Raw genomic sequence first — 21770 nt, 5'->3', positions numbered from 1 at the left:
TTCTGGGGCCGCTGAAGGCAGTGTGCTTATCTCACTGATACTGACGCTGTTGGCAGCTCGGAACATTGAAGAAGGGCAGCGCTGCAGGGAGTGGAGAGGAAAAGAGTGCTACTGCATCCTGCAAATGTGTGAGAAGAGGGGGCTTTGGCATGTGAGCTGGAGTATCACACACTATATGCATGTGAGGGAGAGGGTGTAGGAAGTGAAATGCTATATCCGTGGATTGGGAGGAGGAAGGGAGAAAGAGCCACCATATCATCGCGGGGGGGGGGGGGGGGGGAGGATAAAGATACCAGACGTGGGGAGGGGGGGGAGAAAAGAGATGCAAGACTGTGGGTGGGGGAGGGGAGCGGAGAGAAGGAGGAGGAATGAGGGAAGGGAGTGAGAGCTGCCATATCACGAGAGAGGGGGAGAGCAGAAGATGGATGGGACTTGGAGATGAGAAGGAGAATGAGAACAGAGCAGAAGATGGATGGAACTCAAGAACGTGGGGGGAGGGGGAAAAGGGACTTGGTAATTGAGTGGGAGAGTGTTGAGGGGCAGAGCAGGGAACTTTGGATAGGAGAGATTGAGTGGAAATTTCAAAGAGATAGTGAAGACCTGGAAATTGGTAGATATGAGTTGGTATGTGTTCATAGGGAGTATGAGTGAGGGTGTGAAAAGAGGGGTAAGAGAGGGGAGAGGTTGAGACATAGTGTGAATGACCTGGAGCACTGGAGAGAGGATAAAAGGCATTGAAAAGGAATGAGAGTACTGTAAAGAGGTATTAGAGAAGAAGGGGATAGGTCTCTGAAGCTGTTGAATGGGGGTGAAAATGGGGTTAAAATGATGGTGAAAGAGAAGTAATAGGAGAAAGGATATAGGGTAAGATAAGAATGGCCTGAAGGCAGGAGACAGAAGGAGAGATGGGGATGGAGCTGGAGCTGGGGCTGGTGAGGGGATGAGAGGCAATAGAGGGTAGATGAGGGCTGAGAGGTGAAGAGGATAGAAATGGGTGACTAGGGAATAGGTAATAGATAGAAGGGGTATAGGAGACTGGGGAAAGAGAGAGATAGAGGGGATGAGGGGGAGATGAGAAAAAGTAGGTAGATGAGAGAGGAAAAGAAGGAGACTAAGGACCATAGAATTAGAGAACAGGAGAATAAGAGGTAAAATCACATATGAGTGAATATAAAGATAGAAAAGATACAAGTGAAAAAAAGAAATCAGCGCCAGGCAGATGTAGAGAAGGAAGGGAAGACATGGAAAAAAAATTAGGAGAAGACTGACGCATGGAAAGTAGAAAAGAGGCAGGGACCAGCCCAATTAGAAAAATAAAATACCCATATAACAAAGATAGGATAGAAAAAAATATTTAATACTTTTAAAGGTTTGGAATGTCTCTTTTTGGGGAATGTACATTGCTTCTATTTTGTATTTAGCAAAGTAGAGGAGAAAATGTATTTCTGTTTCTGTTTTACTTGTATTGCACTGTTATATAGTTTAGGTTTCTTGGGGGAGGGGAATCTCCATTTCAGTTTTTGTCTGCATGTTTTTTACATAAGTACATAAGTAATACCATACTGGGAAAAGACCAAGGGTCCATCGAGCCCAGCATCTTGTCCACGACAGCGGCCAATCCAGGCCAAGGGCACCTGGCAAGCTTCCCAAACGTACAAACATTCTATACATGTTATTCCTGGGATTTTGGATTTTTCCAAGTCCGTTTAGTAGCGGTTTATGGACTTGTCCTTTAGGAAACCGTCCAACCCCTTTTTAAACTCTGCTAAGCTAACCGCCTTCACCACATTTTCCGGCAATGAATTCCAGAGTTTAATTACACGTTGGGTGAAGAAATATTTTCTCTGATTTGTTTTAAATTTACTACACTGTAGTTTAATCGCATGCCCCCTAGTCCTAGTATTTTTGGAAAGCGTGAACAGATGCTTCACATCCACCTGTTCCACTCCACTCATTATTTTATATACCTCTATCATGTCTCCCCTCAGCCGTCTCTTCTCCAAGCTGAATAGCCCTAGCCTCCTTAGTCTTTCTTCATAGGGAAGTCGTCCCATCCCCGCTATCATTTTAGTCGCCCTTCGCTGCACCTTTTCCAATTCTACTATATCTTTCTTGAGATGCAGCGACCAGAATTGAACACAATACTCAAGGTGCGGTCACACCATGGAGCGATACAACGGCATTATAACATCCTCACACCTGTTTTCCATACCTTTCCTAATAATACCCAACATTCTATTCGCTTTCCTAGCTGCAGCAGCACACTGAGCAGAAGGTTTTAGCATGTTATCGACGACGACACCCAGATCCCTTTCTTGGTCCGTAACTCCTAACGTGGAACCTTGCATGACGTAGCTATAATTCGGGTTCTTTTTTCCCACATGCATCACCTTGCGCTTGCTCACATTAAACGTCATCTGCCATTTAGCCGCCCAGTCTCCCAGTCTCGTAAGGTCCTCTTGTAATTTTTCACAATCCTGTCGCGAGTTAACGACTTTGAATAACTTTGTGTCATCAGCAAATTTAATTACCTCGCTAGTTACTCCCATCTCTAAATCATTTATAAATATATTAAAAAGCAGCGGTCCTAGCACAGACCCCTGAGGAACCCCACTAACTACCCTTCTCCATTGTGAATACTGCCCATTTAACCCCACTCTCTGTTTCCTATCCTTCAACCAGTTTTTAATCCACAATAGGACATTTCCTCCTATCCCATGACCCTCCAATTTTCTCTGTAGCCTTTCATGAGGTACCTTGTCAAACGCCTTTTGAAAATCCAGATACACAATATCAACCGGCTCCCCTTTGTCCACATGTTTGTTTACTCCTTCAAAGAATTGAAGTAAATTGGTCAGGCAAGATTTCCCCACAGAAAAGCCGTGCTGACTCGGTCTCAGTAATCCATGTCCTCGGATGTGCTCTGTAATTTTGGTTTTAATAATAGCCTCTACCATTTTCCCCGGCACCGACGTCAGACTCACCGGTCTATAATTTCCCGGATCTCCCCTGGAGCCTTTTTTAAAAATGGGTGTTACATTGGCCACCCTCCAATCTTCCGGTACCACGCGCGATTTTAAGGATAAGTTGCATATCACTAGCAGTAGCTCCGCAAGCTCATTTTTCAGTTCTATCAGTACTCTAGGATGAATACCATCCGGTCCAGGAGATTTGCTACTCTTCAGTTTGCTGAACTGCCCCATTACGTCCTCCAGGTTTACCGTGAAGTCAGTAAGTTTCTCCGACTCGTCCGCTTGAAATACCATTTCCGACACCGGCATCCCACCCAAATCTTCCTCGGTGAAGACTGAAGCAAAGAATTCATTCAGTCTCTCTGCTACGTCTTTGTCTTCCTTGATCGCCCCTTTTACCCCTCGGTCATCCAGCGGCCCAACTGATTCTTTTGCCGGCTTCCTGCTTTTAATATACCGAAAAAAAATTTTACTATGTTTTTTTGCCTCTAATGCTATCTTTTTTTCGTAATCCCTCTTGGCCTTCTTTACCTGCGCCTTGCATTTGCTTTGACACTCCTTATGCTGCTTCTTGTTATTTTCAGACGGTTCCTTCTTCCATTTTCTGAAGACGTTTCTTTTAGCCCTAATAGCTTCCTTCACCTCACTTTTCAACCAGTTTTATGGTCCTTTATTCTGTATTAGAAGAGGGTCTGTCCATGTTCTGCATGTGTGACTGAGATGAAAGGTTCTGTTAGCATGTAGTGTCTGTGTAGGAATCTGTAACAGTCCAACTTGTTCCAGTGTCCCAATAAGCAGTATATTGGTACTCTAGGATCCAGTATAATACTTATAGATAGGTTAGAGCTGTTATACTGGCAGTAGAAGGAGTGTGTGCAGCTCCTGAGGTGATAATCACAGTTTGAATATTTTTTGTATGACGAGTTTAAGAGGGATAGGTCCATTGTTGAAGAATATGGAGTTTATTATAAAGAACTGGAGTTTCAAGGTTTATACTGAGATTCTTACTAATCTTGTAGAGAATTCAGACTCCACTCCAGTATAGAAACATTTGTTCAGTGATGCTATCAAGTATAATGGTGGTTTTACCGGGTAGCTGAAACTGACTGGAGGAGGGAGGGTTTCTTTGTGTGTTTTATATTCCTAATTTAAAAGTGAGGAGAAAGAGGGGTATGAATGATGTATGGCAATGATTCTTCAGTTTGCCCCTCCCCCATATCTAGCTTGCCTTCCTGTTGCCACTCCAATTATTTTGTCTGGAGCAGGGGCGTATCTGAGGTTCGGCGGTAGGGGAGGCAGGGGCTAGAGTTAGGGGGCACATTATAGCCCCTCCCCTGGCCGCCCCCCCCCACCGCCATCAACCCTCCCCCCTACCGCTGTCAACCCTCCCCCACCTACCGCCGTCACCTACCCCCGCCGAGGTCCGCTTCCTCCTGACGGATTTTAAAAATATTACTTCAGTTGGCGGGGAACCCCTACCCCCGCCAGCCCAGCCGAGGTCTTATTTAAGTTCTTCATCCTCGTGCTGTGAAAGCTGCATCCCTTCCAGTTTCAGACGGAGTCTGACGCACAGCACGTTGACGTTGACTAAGCTATTAAGTTTGTACTCTTATTTAATTCTCTGTGAGCCACATTGCGCCTGCATGAGTGGGAAAATGTGGGATATAAGTAATAAATAAATAAATAAATAAAATGCATCGGATTTGGACGGATTTGAACTGGCCGTTATCATTTTTCAGCGATAATGGAAACCGAAGGCGCCCAGCTCAAAAACAAACAAATCCAAGGCATTTGGTCGTGAGAGGGGCCAGGATTCATAGTGCACTGGTCCCCCTCACATGCCAGGACACCAACTGGGCACGCTAGGGGGCACTTGTAACAATTACAAAAAAAAAATTTAAAATACCTCCCAAGCCCATAGCTCCCTTCCTTTGGGTGCTGAGCCCCCCCCCAAATCCCCTCCCCAAACCCACTGCCCACAACTCTACACCATTACCATAGCACTTATGGCTGAAGGGGGGCACCTAGATGTGGGTACAGTGGGTTTTGGGGGCGGTTTGGAGGGCTCTCATTTACCACCACAAGTGTAACAGGTGGGGGGGGATGGGCCTGGGTCCACCTGGCTGAAGTCCACTGCACCCACTAACAACTGCTCCAGGGACCTGCATACTGCTGTGGTGGAGCTGGGTATGGCATTTGAGGCTGGCATACAAACCAGTGGCGTAGCCAGACAGCCAGTTTTGGGTGGGCCTGAGCCCAAAGTGGGTGGGCACAAAATTTTCTCTGCTCCGCCCTACCTCCACCTCAAAATATAAATACTTTAGCTAATGAGGATCCTCAAGCTCAGTCAGCTGAAGACTTTCTCTGAAGGTGACCAGAACTCTCTTTTACCAAGCTTGGCAGGCAGCAGCAATGACCCTAAGCCACTGATGCCAGCACCCCACACATGCTTAGCTGTCGATGGCTCAAGGATGCTGTTGCCAGAGCTTGGTAGAAGGGAGTTCTGGCCGCCTTTGGAGGAGGTCCTTAGCTGGGGATGTCTGGGAATCCTCACCAGCTATACTGCAAGGGTTAGGACTGGTGTTAGACCTGCTTGGGCCCAGGTCAGAAAATAAAGGAGGGCTCCCCTCCCCGATTCCCTCTCCTCTTTGCCTCCCTTCTAATTTCCCACCTGCCATTACTATCACACCAACAGAACCTCACCAAATACAGAACAAGGGATCACAAATTAGAAATAAAAATATTTAGACAAAAATTGAAAAGGAACCCCAAGAAATTAAACATAGCATTACTGCAACACTGGAGACACAAAACATGCATTTCCTTTTCTACAGAACACAATACAAAGACATTTCCTATGCACATTTCCAAAAGCTAACATATTCCATTTATAACATTCGAAATAAAATGCTTTGTTTCTACCTTTGTTGTCTGGACATTTTATTTTTCCATTTTGCTGGTTCCAATTTCTCTTTTCTGCTTTCCTCTCTGCCAATTCTTCTTCAAGCGGCTGTAGTCCATTTGTCTTTTCTCCTCTCTCCTGTCTGTTCCCTCACTATTCCTGCCTCTGACATGCTGATCATTCCTTTGTAGCTCTTTTCTGCCTCTCTCTCACCCTTCTTTGTCTCCTTTTTACTTTTCAACTACCTATCAAATTTCCATCTTCTTCTTTCACCCACTAGCTCTCCCATTCTCCATCTCTACTTTCTTGCTCTCCCATTCCCCATCTTACTCCTCCCCATCTCTACTTTCTCTTTTTATCTTTAATCTACTTCCCATTACCATATTTCTACTCTCTGTAATCACTATCTCTCATTCATTTCCTTGCCCTCTCCCACAGGGTTCCACCATTCCCATCATCTTCTCCCTCCACCCTTCTAACCAGTATCTGATCCCCTCCCCACCCCACCATGGTAGCCTTATATTTTCCTGCCCCTTCTCTCTTCATTCCTGTTAAATAGTAATAGTAGTAGTCCTCTCCCCCATGGCCCAGCATTTCCCCCCTCACCACCTACTGTGTACCTCTCATCCACCCCCATATCTATCTCCCCCTCTCATTCCCACTGTCCAACGTCTCTCTCCCCTTCCCATACAGCATATCTACCTTCCTCCCCTCTACCAGCATGTCTAACATTTCTCCCTTCCCTCCACCCCTATGCCCACCATTTTGCCCTCCTCTCCACCCCTATGTTTAACATTTCTCCCCCTCTCACCACCTATCCCCTCTCTATGCAGCATGTCTCCCTCTCCTCCACCTCATATGCAGCCAAGACTTCTCCCTTCCTGACCCCTCCACCCCTTTACTGGATCTCTCCCTTCTTCCCCAGGCAGCTACCCCCCCACCCACCATGCCTCATCATTCCATCTTCCCTCCTCCCTGTGCAGCATTTTCCTTCCATATTCTTCCCTCCCCCCCCCCCCCCGTGCAGCTGCTGTCCCCGTCTTCCCTCCCCCATCCAACAAATTTTCCCCATCATCCCTTCCCCCATGGCGCGCCACAACTTTCACCCCCATCTTCTCTCACCCTGGCAAGCCCGCCCAGCAGCGATTCCGATTGCACGCAGCTTCGGCTTGCACACGCTGCCTGCCGGCTGCCGCTCAAATCTCCTTGCAGCTACTAAGCAGCAGCGCTACCCGGAAGCTCAGAGGAGAGGCTTCCGGGTTAGCGCTGCTGCTTAGTAGCTGCAAGGAGATTTGAGCGGCAGCCGGCAGGCAGCGTGTGCGAGCCGAAGAAGCTGCGTGCAATCAGAATCGCTGCTGGGCAGGCCTGCGAGGGTGAGGGTAAGGGAAGATGGGGGTGAAAGTTGCAGCACGCCACGGGGGAAGGGACGATGATGGGGACCGGAGCCTCCGGAATCGCTGTGCTGCTGGGCGGGCCTGACCCCAAATTGGGTGGGCCCAGGCCCACCCGGGCCCGCCCGTGGCTATGCCCCTGATACAAACTGGGAAAAAAAGTTTTTTAAGTTCTTTTTTTTTTTGGTGGGAGGGGGTTAGTGACCACTGAGGGAGTAAGGGGAGGTCATCCCCGATTCCCTCCGGTGGTCATCTGAGCAGTTGGGGCACTTTTTGGGGACTTGCTCGTGAGAAAAAAAGGGTCCAGAAAAAGTGACCCAAATTCTCGCTTCTGGCGCCCTTCTTTTTTCGATTATCGGCCGAGGGCGCCCATCTCTCCTCGGCCAATAAACACGCCCCAGTCCCGCCTTCACCACGCCTCCAACATGCCCTCGTCAACTTTGTCCGTTCCCGCGACAGATTGCAGTTGGAGACGCCCAAAATCGGCTTTCGATTATACCGATTTGGGCGCCCACGGGAGAAAGGCGCCCATCTCCTGATTTGGGTCGAAATATGGGCGTCTTTCTCTTTCGAAAATAAGCTGGATAGTAGATCAAACTATATGAACCAGATATTTAACTAGGAGCCACAAATAAAACACAGAAACATTTTAAACAAATTCAAGAGATATATAAACACCTGAATCAGTTTAAAAAATGTTTTAAATAAAAATATCTTAAGAGAACAGTGAAAAAAGAATATGAATTCAGTTTTTAAGTCTTTGAGCAATGAATTCCATGATTGATCAGTTTGATAACAAATAGAACTCTCCAAAATCATTTTATAATGCACTTTTTCACTGAAGGAAAATGTATTGTGAGAGCTTCATTTGCTCTTTAAGATCTAGTATTGGGCCTCTTTTATCAAGCCACGCTAGCAGTTCCTGCGTGGCACTTCCGACGGAGCCCATTCAAAGTGAATGGCCTTTGTCGGCAGTACCGCACCGGGAGTCGCTAGTGTGGCTTGATAAAAGAGACCCAATATTAGGAACAGAGAATAGCCAAATTAAATATTCAGTGCAGTTCTACCAGCAAAGGAGCTGCTCCATCAGATTTTAGTAAGCAAAAAAAATCAGTTTGGCTGCTGTATTCTGTAATGTTTGAAGTTTAGATCTCAACCTAGCAGAAATTCCAGAATATAAGTTGTTACAATAATCAAACTGAGAAAGGATCAAAGCCTGAACAAATAATACAAAATGTTCTTCCTGAAACTATTATTGTCAAGTTGCGCAACCTAAAGAAAGCAGATTTCACAAATCCAATTTATCTGAGGTTGTAGAGTTAGCATAGTATTCATTATTTTATTTTGGCATTTTCTTCATTTTCTAAATATATATATATATATTTTCTGCTTGACTGAATGGTCAATGGTTGGGATGTACGTTACGGCTGGTTTATATTTATTTTCTGCATTTGTACCCCACATTTTCCAATTAGGTAATCAGTTCATTGTGGCTTACAAGTTACTTTAGTTATTCATCTTACAAAGTTGTTATGAGTTGGCACTTGTCATGTTCAGTTTCTGTTCGAGATCCGGTATCATCGTGTGTTGGTTGTGCGTCTTTGTTCTTGAATGGCTGCAGTCTCTTTTCAATCTGACATACTGGAGTTCCTTTCACTGAATTGTTTTAGATTGTTTGTTTTTGGGTTGTTTTTTTTTGCACTGTTTAGATATGCAATAGCAGTACAAGCAGCATATCAAGTCTAATAAATGAATGAATAAAAATGAACCCCAGCACTGTGATAGTTCTTTCAATTTGTAATGCAATCCCCGTCGGCAGTTATATAGCCACTGGGCCTGTGGGATGGTCCTATATGAATTGCTTAACCATAACTATTTTGTTTTGTCCTTATTCATTTTAAAGTCATGTATCCTAAAATTCTGCTATGCAACTCAAGACCCTGTAGACACTGTGAAAATTGATCATGGATACAGTATTAAAAGGCTGCTGTCAAATTTAATTGCAATCATGGGATGTTAAAATCTTTAACAGCCTGTATTCTCATAGAATCCATCATAGCCAGCAATAAAATTCCAGTTCTACAGTTTGGGTAAAAGCTTAGAGTGAAATGCTGCAGTAGACTCCAAGTAATCAATTAATTGATTAAATACCAATTTCCCCAGAATTGTAGATACAAAGGGAACGTTTGAATTGGGATGGTAGGATGACACCTCAATTAGCTTTCCAACTCCCTTCTTTAAAACTGGAGTGGTCTGCAAATGAGTTTTAAAAATGCTTCTAGTACCAACATGGGTTTGCTCATGGGGCTCTGTCTGTCAGCAGCCAAAGAGTGGAAGAAAACTTAGAGCTGCTGCCATTGGTGTTGGGGGGGGGGGAGGGGGGGATTTGCTCCTTTGAAAACCTCTGCAGCTTGTCCTAAGTGTTACTTCCCAGCAGTCACGTTGAGCCATATATTTTGTGCATGTCCTCAGATACAGTCTTTCTGAACACTGGCAATGGCTGTTGTTTCCTTTCAATGGGCCCGACCGGTGAGGCCGTCTCTGACACTATTGTTTGATCATTATAGACTTTCACTACCAACCCACCAGGCATGCCATGTTTCCTTTGAGCGATTCTCATGGGGAAGTGATCTTGCTGTCCTGGCAAGATTCGGTGGCTCCTACTTATGCAACCTGGAGGTTACAGGTGATTAAATACTTCAGTGGCGTTAATGTACAGGAAGTGAGCTTTTTTCAAATGAAGGAAAACTCTGGAATGAGAGGGCATAGGATGAAGTTAAGAAGAAATAGGCTTAGGAGGAATCTAAGAAAATATTCTTTCCCGGAAAGGGTGATGGATGCGTGGAATGACTTCCCAGTGGAGTTCATGGAGTCTAAGATTGTGTCGGAATTTAAGAAAGCTTGGAACAGGCACATGGTATCCCTTAGGAAAAGGAAGAGTTGGTGGGTACTGAGGAAGGGCAGACTGGATGGGCCATTTGGCTCTTATCTGAGAAAAGGGCCATGTCAGACGGACTGTGTCAGGCCTTACATCTGGGCAGGGGGACATCCATTCAGCACACCTGGGAGTGCTTCTGGGATACTCTTCAGCCTGCTGCTCATAGTAGAATTCTCAATGAAGGCATGACAGTGATGATGGTTTGGTTCTCCTCTTGCAGTGCGGGGAGGAGGAGGGTTTGGGGAGGAGGGTTGTGCTGGGGCGGAAGGGACTAAGTTTGCTACCTCTGTTTGTGTGCACATGTTGCTTATCTCTGTTTTGGCTTGGTTTCTATGAAAATGTTTGACCCCTTTTTTTTTTTTTTTGCTGTTTGTGGATTGTGTAGGATTTAAATATAAAAAAGGATTGGACAAGTTCCTGGAAAAAAGTCCATAAACAATTATAAAAGTCCATAAACCATTATAAAAGATGAACTTTGGGGAATCTATGGCTTATCCCTGGGGGTGAGCAGCATAATATCTTACTATAATTTTTGGGATCCGGCCAGGTATTTGTGACCTGGATTGGCCACTGTTGCAAACAGGATGCTGGGCTCGATGGGCAGTTTTTATATTCTTTTGGTTGCTGGGTAGGTGTGGTGCATGTGAGAGATAGTTCTGGGTAGGATGAGAGAGAGAGAGAGATTGATGGCAGATAGTGTATGAAAGACAGTGCTGAGTGAGTAGGGGTGGAGAGAGAGACTGTTCTGAAGGTGAGGGCAGGGTGGAGCAAGAGAGAATGCTAGGCCAATAAAAAAAATGAGGTGGAATACTGAGAGACAGAGAGGTTATTGATGCTGATGTGCTGGCTAGGAAGCAGAGGGGAATGAGAATATTATAATGCCTTTGCATTGCGTCATGATGTGACCACACCTTGAATAAATATGCAATTTGGTTCACCGTATATCAAAAAGATATAGTGGAATTAGAAAAGGTACAGAGAAGGACACTGAAAATAATAAAGGAGATGGGATGACTTCCCTATGAGGAAAGGTGAAAGAGGCTAGGGATCTTCGGCTTGGAGAAAAAACGGCTGAGGGGAGATATGATAGAGGTCTATAAAATAATGAGTTCAGTGGAACGGGTAGACGTAAATCGATTGTTTACTCTTTCCAAAAATACAAGGACTAGGGGGCATGCAGTGAAGCTACTAAGTAGTAAATTTAAAACAAATTGGAGAAAGTATTTCTCCACTCAGCGTGTAATTAAACTCTGGAATTCATTACCAGAGAATATGGTAAAAGTAATTAGCTTAGCAGAGTTTTTAAAAGGTTTGGATAACTTCCTAAAAGAAAAGCCCATAAGCCATTTTTAAGATGGACTTGGGAAAATCCATTGCTTGTTTCTAGGATAAGCAGCATAAAATCAGTTTTACTCTTTTGGGATCTTGCCAGTTACTTATGACCTGTATTGGCTACTGTTGGAAACCAGATACTGGGCTGGCCCTTCGGTCTGTCCTAGTATGGCAGCGCTTATGTTCTTATGTTAGAAGAGGGAGAATAGAAGAAGAAGAGAGGAGAGATACTGGACACTGTGAACAAAATTAAGGGCATGCTTTGCTGGGGGAGTGTGAAAAGAAAGAGGGAGAGAGAGAGAGAAAAGTGAAGATACTGAACAGAGGAGGCAAGAGAGAAGTTGATACTGTTCCAGACCCTCTGCCAGTAAATGTATGTGTGAAAGGGGAAGGTTTGCCTAAGATGCGTAATGGACTTGCACTAGCCTTGCTCTTCATAAAAGTGTTAGTAAAGAAGAGGTTGGAAATTTTGTTCCCAGTAGGCTGATCTTGGTGATAAAAAAATTAATGGCTTGACTCCAGAGGGCTGTAGGATCTAATTTGAGCAATTTCTTTGACTGGTTGACTATAGAATTTGATCAGAAGCATGACCTGTCTGGGCTGTACTTGGATTTCAGCAAAACTCTTGATACACTGTCTTCCATCAGAGGCTGAGAAATAAGCTGAGCAACCTGTGGGAGGAGCATGATTGACTGATGGGATTGGAAATAGTTTGAGTTACAGAACATAGAGGGTGATATAAATGAATTTACATCAAGGAAAGATCTGTCTTGTGTCTAGTTCTGTTCAATATTTTGGAGGGCGATGTACAAAGGGGTAAAAACTTCCACACATGGGGCACTATGGACAAAATTAAGGGCATGGAGAGGTGGCCTAGTGCTTAGAGCACTGGGCTTGACATTCAGAGGTGGCCAGTTCAAATCCCACTGTTACTTCTTGTGATCTTGGGCAAATCACTTAACCGTTTGTTGCCTCAGGTACCAACTTAGATTACGAGCACTCCAAGGACAGGGAAATACCTAGTATACTTGAATGTTAATCACCTTGAGCTACTACTGAAAAGATGTGAGCAAAATCCAAATAAATAAATAGACTTTGCATGCTAAACCAGTATTTCCCAAGTCCAGTCCTTGAGTACCCGTTGCCAGTCAGGTTTTCAGGATATCCATAATGAATATGCATGAACTTGATTTGCATACACTGCTTCCATTATATGCAAATCTCTTCAGGACTGGATTTGGGAAGCACTGTGCTAAACCACATGGAAACCCCAAAATTCTACACCTGCCGATATTCAAAGGCACTTATATGGTTAGTAGCTAACTGGATAAGTTCTAGCTAGTGGAATATTCATTGCAACTAACTACATAACTTTATTCTCTGTTAAATGTGCAAATATGGCTAGATGAGAACAAATATGTTGCACAGCTAATATATGAGCCCTTCTACTAATGGGCATTAAGCCCTAAAACATGGTTAGGACGTGAGAATAGGCTACTGCAGAAACACGTTAAAGCATTTTGCAGTATTTTGCCTGTTTGCATACGATAATCCATGTGTTACTGATTTTTGAAAAATATTTTTTGAAGGGAGCGTTTTATGGGTGGAGAGTGGCCATCCCTGTGTTACTTAGCTAGTATGTTATGATTAGCACTCACTAACTGGATAATGCAGAGTTAATGCGGAAGCACCAAGCATCTCATAAATAGGAGATGGTAAGTGCTCCTGTGTTAATGTTATAAAGGTGTCGCGCACTAATGACAACAGCACATGACCTTCAATAAAGCATATTTTAAAACTCCTCCATAAGTGCTGCATTAAATCTGGACAGCATACAGGAAAATCCTGTGTTAAAATACATTAATCCCAGATATTCAAAAGATATGCCAGAAATTTACAGCCTGAAATGCTATCAGCTGCCTTACAGCATAGTTCATACAGCATATTTATAGAGTTAAACACAGCAGTACCTGAACCATAAATAGTTATTGATCATGTTTTTCTTTCTAATGATTAGACTGAATTATTATGCCACAAAATGAAGTATGGCCAGAGATAAAAGTCTTAAAATATATTTACTTTATGATGTAGATACCAAATTTAGGGGTTCTTCTACTAAAGTGTGGTAGAATCTGGGTTAATGCGTTTTAATGCAGGACTTTCCCACTAGGCACCAGTGGCTCAGTTAAAAATAAGTGTGAGGGGATATACATTTAAAAAATAGGGACATGGTGCCTTTGCCCAGCCACAAGATCAGTTCTGACTGAGCTAGAGGCCCCATGGAGCAGGTTGAAATGATAGGGCTAAAGAGAGACAGTTAAAAAATAATCTATAAACTTTATAAAAGAGAACCTTTTAGAAGAGAGATTAAACTCTATCAAACCTTGGATGAGATACTATAGAACCTAGAATTTCTAACTTTAAGATTATGTTTAAACATGTAAAAACAAACTTCCAGACGGAAATCATTAACAAAACAGGTTAAACAAGCTAAAGTCTACTGCAAAAATTAAATCTGACAGCTGAAAGTAAAATAAGAAGTGTTAGAAAGAGACTAAACAGAAGACTAGATGTAGAAATCAGAATTGTCAAGTAAGAACTTGATCATGTTTTATATGTTGTACAAATAACACCAAGTGCATTGTAGTATTGGCTAGATGCTCAAACATCCATGATGCCAAATTAAAGCGTAGTATTCATGCAACTACCAAACTTGATGAAGTATCTTAGACTTTACTGATTCCTCAGGGAGAGGTTTCCTCAACTCAAAGCAGTACTATAAAAGGCACAAAGCCAATATCAGATTCTAGGATAATGTGTTCTGAATCCTGACCTGCTTCAACTTCTTAGCCGTCTCTTGAGATTTAATTTGTAGTGCTTTTATAAGTTCATAAGTATTGCCATACCAGGAAAGACCAAAGGTCCATCAAGCCCAGCATCCTGTTTCCAACAGTGGCCAATCCAGGTCACAAATACCTGGCAAGAACCCAAAAAAGTACAAAACATTTTATACTGCTTATCCCAGAAATAGTGGATTTCCTCCAAGTCCATTTAATAATAGTCTATGGACTTTTCCTTTAGGAAGCTGTCCAAACCTTTTTAAAACTCCGCTAAGCTAACCGCCTTTACCACATTCTCTGGCATCGAATTCCAGAGTTTAATTACACATTGAGTGAAGAAACATTTTCTCCGATTCGTTTTAAATTTACTACTTTGTAGCTTCATCGCATGCCCCCTAGTCCTAGTATTTTTGGAAAGTATAAACAGACGCTTCACATCTTCCCGTTCAACTCCACTCATTGTTTTATAGACCTCTATCATATCTTCCCTCAGCCGCCTTTTCTCCAAGCTGAAGAGCCCTAGCCGCTGTAGCCTTTCCTCATAGGGAAGTCGTCCCATCCCCTTTATCATTTTCGTCGCCCTTCTCTGCATCTTTTCTAATTCCACTATATCTTTTTTGAGATGCAGCAACCAGAATTGAACACAATATTCGAGGTGCGGTCATACCACGGAGCGATACAAAGGCATTATAACACCCTCATTTTTGTTTTCCATCCCTTTCCTAATAGTACCTAATATTCTATTCGCTTTCTTAGCCACAGCAGCACACTGAGCAGAAGGTTTCAACGTATAATCAACAATGACACCTAGATCCCTTTCTTGGTCCATGACTCCTAACGTGGAACCTTGTATGACGTAGCTATAATTCGGATTCCTCTTTCCCACATGCATCACTTTGTACTTGCTCACATTAAACGTCATCTGCCATTTAGCCGCCCAGTCTCCCAGTCTCGTAAGGTCCTCTTGTAATTTTTCACAATCCTGTCGCGAGTTAACGACTTTGAATAACTTTGTGTCATCAGCAAATTTAATTTCCTCACTAGTTACTCCCATCTCTAGGTCATTTATAAATATGTTAAAAAGCAGCGGTCCTAGCACAGACCCCTGGGGAACCCCACTAACTACCCTTCTCCATTGAGAATACTGACCATTTAACCCTACTCTCTGTTTTCTATCTTTTAACCAGTTTTTAATCCACAATACAACACTACCTCCTATCCCATGACTCTCCAATTTCCTCTGGAGTCTTTCATGAGGTACTTTGTCAAACGCCTTCTGAAAATCCAGATACACAATATCAACCGGCTCCCCTTTATCCACATGTTTGTTCACCCCTTCAAAGAAATGTAGTAGATTGGTGAGGCAAGATTTCCCTTCACTAAATCCATGTTGCCTTTGTCTCATTAATCCATGCTTTTTTTTTTTTTTTTTTAATATATATTTTATTAAAGATTGCTCAAATACAAAATAGCCAACAATCGGCTGCTCAGTAACATTAATCCATGCTTTTGAATATGCTCTGTAATTTTGTTCTTAATAATAGTCTCTACCATTTTGCCCGGCACCGACATCAGACTCACCGATCTATAATTTCCCAGATCTCCTCTGGAACCTTTTTAAAAATTGGCATTGCATTGGCCACCCTCCAATCTTCCGGTACCATGCTCGGCTTTAAGGATAAATTACATATTTCTAACAATAGCTCTGCAAGCTCATTTTTCAGTTCTATCAGTACTCTGGGATGAATACCATCTGGTCCAGGAGATTTGCTACTCTTCAGTTTGTAGAACTGCCCCATTACATCCTCCAGGTTTACAGAGAATTGAGTAAGTTTCTCCGACTCGTCAGCTTCGAATACCATTTCCGGCACCTTATCAGCACTTTGCATTCGACTTGACATTCCTTATGCTGTTTCTTTTTCTTTTCAGTCAGAGAGTGACTCTTGAAGCAGATACAAAACAGCATTTTTTGGGTGTCAGTGGAAAAATCACACCCTTCTCTACCACTCTCTTCCCAAGCACACAGACCACCACTAGAGGTTCCCTGGTGAGTGGCTCAGGACTCTCAATGACTGTGCACTCTTCCCTCTAAGCTGAGCGGGAGTCCTCCACCTTTAGTCCTGCCAGTGGGTGGTGCTGTTTCACTATCAGATTTTCAGTAGTGAGGGACAGGTCTGCAGGACTCCAGGGAACCTGCCTGTCCTTAGTGACTGAAAACACAGTATTGAAGCATTACCCCCTACTGGCAACAATGCAGTTGGAGGACTCCTGCTCAGCATAGAGGGAACAGTGCTCCTGGGCAGAAGCAAGCTATCCAAAGTGGGGAAAAAAACAAGCAAAGCAGGTATTGGTTCACATAAAAATAACTGTTTAATGGGCACTTAATTCCCGAGGCAAACAAAAATGTACAGAAGAAGGCCAGTAAAAGTAATCAGACATATAGTCAACAAAAAAAAAGGTTATATGATGTCAAAAAGTTTCAAGTTTGCTCACAGTTCTGATTTCCCTAAGTCTCTTTGGTCATGAATTGTCTTTCCTGTTCTCTGGCATCTCTCCTCTATGGTGCTCCTTAGTGGGATAGGTTCTGGCATCCTGGATCTCTTCTCCTTCTGAGTATCTTGACGATAGAGGAACTGATGGCCTCCAAACTCCACTCCTTTTCAGTCTGTCTAGGTAATTATGTGTTTAGAGCCTGTCACTCCTCACAGTCAGATAAGTACCTCTTTTTCTTTAGGAACTTTTCTCCTCACAGAAGACTTGAGTACTTCCTCTTCTCACATACTGGCTAATCCACACTAACTCTCCTTGATTCTGCTCCTCTCCCACTTCCTGTGTTGTTTAATACTTTACTCTCTTCTTCATATGGGGGAGCCTCCCTTCAGATACCAACTCCTTACTCCTCCTGGTACCCTGTGCCCCTAGGGTATTAAAGTAAGTTTTGGGTGCTTAAACCCTTTGACTCCTTACTCTCCTTAAGACCCACTTCTTGCCCTTCCCTTCCCTTCTCTTACTACTCTTAGCTTTTGGTGAAAGAGGACCATGATCATTATGAATGACTGTTCAGTAAGAATTGGTGTCTTCTACCTTTGTAAGAATGGTTGTTTTAGTTTGCTTTCCTATAAATTCAATGGAGTTCTTTTATGTTAGTTTTTATTTTTGATTTTTTATCAACATGTAAACCATTTTTGTTTTGTAACCACAATTTGAAACGGTATCCTATATAATAAAAAGCACCTCCAACATTCTGAAGCTGACTCCTTGGCACTGTGGCAGTGTAGAGTTCGTAAGTCTGTAGTTCAGCGTTTCATTGGCTCTCACTGTCAACTAAGAACCAATCAGACAGAACGGAACTTGGAGGAGGGAAGTGGAGTGGATTGAATCTCTAACACACTGTCTGTAAAACACACTGTCACTCTCAGTCTCTCACATGGGCAACTGTATGTTGCATTCTCACGAGTAAGGAGCTCTTCTGATGTGATTGTTAAACTGATTGAAGGGCCTGAAGAAGGAAAACTTTTACCACATTGTAACACAGTTTACACAAAAAATATTGTGTATAAAGAAATCTTATACATGTAAACAACAATTATATTCAGAATACAACCATGGAAACATTAATGGCAGGAACTCATTACATTGCTAGCGCCCGTTTCATTGCGTTAAGAAACAGGCCTTTTTTACTTATAGTAAAATGAATAAATGATAAACGATGATCCTCATTGGGCCTTTCATCAGGCAGCCCACTGCTAACCTCTCCTAAATCTTGGTCAGCCTCAGGGGGAGGAATGCTGGCTTCGGCCTAACCCCTGGTAAGCCTTTCCTCAGCTGAGAGGTGCCCAGCTCTACCACCGGCTGCTGTTCAGGTGCTGTGGAGGACTTGCAGCTCATCTGCATATCCTTACAGCCTTCTCCGGGGTGACACCCAGGTCCACTCCGATCCACTCAGGGCCTCCGCTCTAAGTGCGCATTTTTCTCTTTACATCTAATCTTCTTCCCAGTTGCTAAAATACCTCAGTCTTTTATGGCCCCTATTCACATTCTCTTCCTAGCCCTGTCCCTTCCTAATCTTTTCCCTCACCCCCTACCTCTCTCCGCTACAGGAACTCACTGCCCATCCATTGACTTCATCATCTCTCCTACCCTCTTCCTCTCTCTTGGCTTTTAATCTCCGTCTCTTTCTTCCCTCCATTTTGCCTTCCCCATTCCACCTAAATACCTCTCGCCTTCGTGGCCACACCTCTCCTACTCTCCTCCGCTCTTTTTTACTCCTTCTCTTACTCTCAGCCGGTGACATCAATCCCAATCCTGGCCCTCCTCACCAACTATTATCCCAACTCTACAGATCTCACCGCGACCTCTCTAACCTCATCTCTATTCCTCTACTCCCCTCCTTTTCTCTGCCCTTCTCTTGCGCCCTATGGAATGCCCGCTCTATCTGTAACAAACTCCCCTATATCCAGGACCTCTTTATCTCGCGTCACCTCCATCTGCTCGCCATAACAGAAACCTGGCTCTGCCCTGATGACTCTGCTTCAGTCGCAGCCCTCTGCCATGGCGGTTATCTTTTTTCACATACTCCTCGCCCTGCTGGTCGCGGGAGCGGTGTTGGACTACTTCTCTCTCCCTCCTCCAGATTTCAACCCCTTCTTCCACCTCAATCTCACAGTTTTTCCTCCTTTGAAGTCCACTCTATCCGCCTTTTCTCTCCTCTGCCTCTTCGATTAGCGGCCATTTATCGTCCCCCTGATAAGTCCCTTTCATCCTTTCTCAGTGACTTTGATGCCTGGTTTGCCTTCTTCCATGATCCTTCCTCCCCCTCTCTCATCCTTGGTGACTTTAATATTCCTGCTAATGATCCTTCCAACTCTTATATTTCCAAGTTACTCGCTTTAACATCCTCCTTTAATCTCCAACTATGCTCCACCTCCCCCATTCATCAAAATGGTCACTGTCTTGATCTCATCTTCTCCTCCAACTGTTCACCCTCTAGTTTCCTTGCCTCTGATCTTCCCCTCTCTGATCACCATCTTATAACTTTCACACTTAAATCTCCTCCCTCCCAGTCCCGTCCTATCTTATCTAATTTATCTAGGAATCTTCACGATATTGACCCTTCATCTCTATCCTCCCATGTTTCAAACCTCCTCTCTACTGTGGCACCATCCACGTCTGTCAACGAGGCTGTTTCTTCTTACAATACTCTATCCTCTGCCTTAGACACACTTGCACCATTGATGACCCGCCCTATAAGGCGTACAAAACCCCAACCTTGGCCGACTTCTAATATCCGCTACCTACGTTCCTGTACCCGCTCCGCCGAACGCCTCTGGTGGAAATCTCGGGCCCTTGCTGATTTCTTACACTTTAAGTTCATGCTGACCTTCCAATCTGCTCTTTTACGCACCAAACAGGATTATTATATCCAACTGACCAACTCTCTTGGCTCTAACCCTCGACTTCTCTTCACCACATTGAACTCTCTCCTCAAGGTGCCCCCTCCCCCAACTCCCCCTTCATTATCTCCTCAGACCCTTGCTGAATTCTTTCACGACAAGGTTCAAAAGATAAACCTTGAATTCTCCACCTCGCCACCTCTCCCTCCACTAGTCCATTCCCCTCTCTCTCCTTCCCCTCATTCCTTTTCCTCCTTTCCTGAAGTTACTATAGAGGAAACTACACTTCTCCTTTCTTCCTCAAAATGTACCACCTGTTCCTCTGATCCTTTTATCTGTCACATTCTCAACTTCTCACTTTCCATTGCAACTGTCCCTACGGCCTTTAAACATGCTGTGGTCACACCTCTCCTTAAGAAGCCTTCACTCGACCCTACTTGTCCCTCTAATTACCGACCCATCTCCCTCCTCCCTTTTCTCTCCAAATTACTTGAGCGTGCTGTTCACCACCACTGCCTTGATTTTCACTCCTCACATGCTATTCTTGACCCACTACAATCTGGTTTTTGCCCTCTCCACTCAACCGAAACTGTGCTTACTAAAGTCTCCAATGACTTATTACTGGCTAAATCCAGAGGTCACTATGCCATCCTCATTCTTCTTGATCTTTCCGCTGCTTTTGACACTGTCGATCACTTCTCGATACCCTGTCCTTACTTGGATTCCAGGGCTCTGTCCTTTCCTGGTTCTCTTCCTACCTCTCCCTCCGCACCTTTAGTGTTCACTCTGGTGGATCCTCTTCTACTTCTATCCCTCTGCCTGTCGGCGTACCTCAGGGTTCTGTTCTTGGTCCCCTCCTCTTTTCTATCTACACTTCTTCCCTTGGTTCATTAATCTCATCCCATGGCTTTTCCTACCATCTCTATGCTGATGACTCCCAAATCTACCTTCTACCCTTGATATCTCACCTTGCATCCAAACCAAAGTTTCAGCGTGCTTGTCTGACATTGCTGTCTAGATGTCTCAACGCCACCTGAAATTAAACATGACCAAAACCGAGCTTCTCATTTTCCCCCCCAAACCCACCTCCCCACTCTCCCTGTTTTCTATTTCTGTTGATGGCTCTCTCATTCTCCCTGTCTCCTCAGCTCGAAACCTTGGGGTCATCTTTGACTCTTCTCTCTCCTTCTCTGCTCATATCCAGCAGATCGCCAAGACCTGTCATTTCTTTCTTTACAGCATCCGTAAAATCCGCCCCTTTCTTTCCGAGCATTCTACCAAAACCCTCATCCACACCTTTGTCACCTCTCGTTTAGACTACTGCAATCTGCTTCTTGCTGGCCTCCCACTTAGTCACATCTCCCCTCTCCAATCGGTTCAAAACTCTGCTGCCCATCTCGTCTTCCACCAGGGTCGCTTTACTCATACTACCCCTCTCCTCAAGTCGCTTCACTGGCTCCCTATCCGTTTTCGCATCCTGTTCAAACTTCTTCTACTAACCTATAAATGTACTCACTCTGCTGCTCCCCAGTATCTTTCCACACTCATCCTTCCCTACACCCCTTCCCGTGCAGTCCGCTCCATGGATAAATCCTTCTTATCTGTTCCGTTCTCCACTACTGCCAACTCCAGACTTCGCGCCTTCTGTCTCGCTGCACCCTAAGCCTGGAATAAACTTCCTGAGCCCCTGCGTCTTGCCCCATCCTTGGCCACCTTTAAATCTAGACTGAAAGCCCACCTCTTTAACATTGCTTTTGACTCGTAACCACTCGCCTCCACTTACCCTCCTCTCCTCCTTCCTGTACACATTAATAGATTTGATTTGCTTACTTTATTTTTTGTCTATTAGATTGTAAGTTCTTTGAGCAGGGACTGTCTTTCTTCTATGTTTGTGCAGCGCTGCGTTCGCCAAGCTTGTAGCGCTATAGAAATGCTAAATAGTAGTAATTGTAGTAGTAGTGGAAGGCAGTTACCCCTCCCTATACTTATCTTTATACTCCCT

At 44.1% G+C, this 21770-nt stretch overlaps 1 protein-coding gene across 6 annotated transcripts in view; it reads left to right on the top strand.

Moving 5' to 3' along the window:
• The window catches only part of NGEF (neuronal guanine nucleotide exchange factor), a 360617-nt gene that overhangs the window by 185497 nt on the left and 153350 nt on the right, over window positions 1-21770 (top strand). The gene's annotated exons all lie outside the window — the stretch shown is intronic.

Source organism: Microcaecilia unicolor, chromosome 10 (assembly GCF_901765095.1).
Source record: "Microcaecilia unicolor chromosome 10, aMicUni1.1, whole genome shotgun sequence".
Lineage (NCBI taxonomy): Eukaryota > Metazoa > Chordata > Amphibia > Gymnophiona > Siphonopidae > Microcaecilia > Microcaecilia unicolor.
Note: the sequence above shows the minus strand (reverse complement) of the source record. Positions and strands in the feature narration are given on the sequence as shown.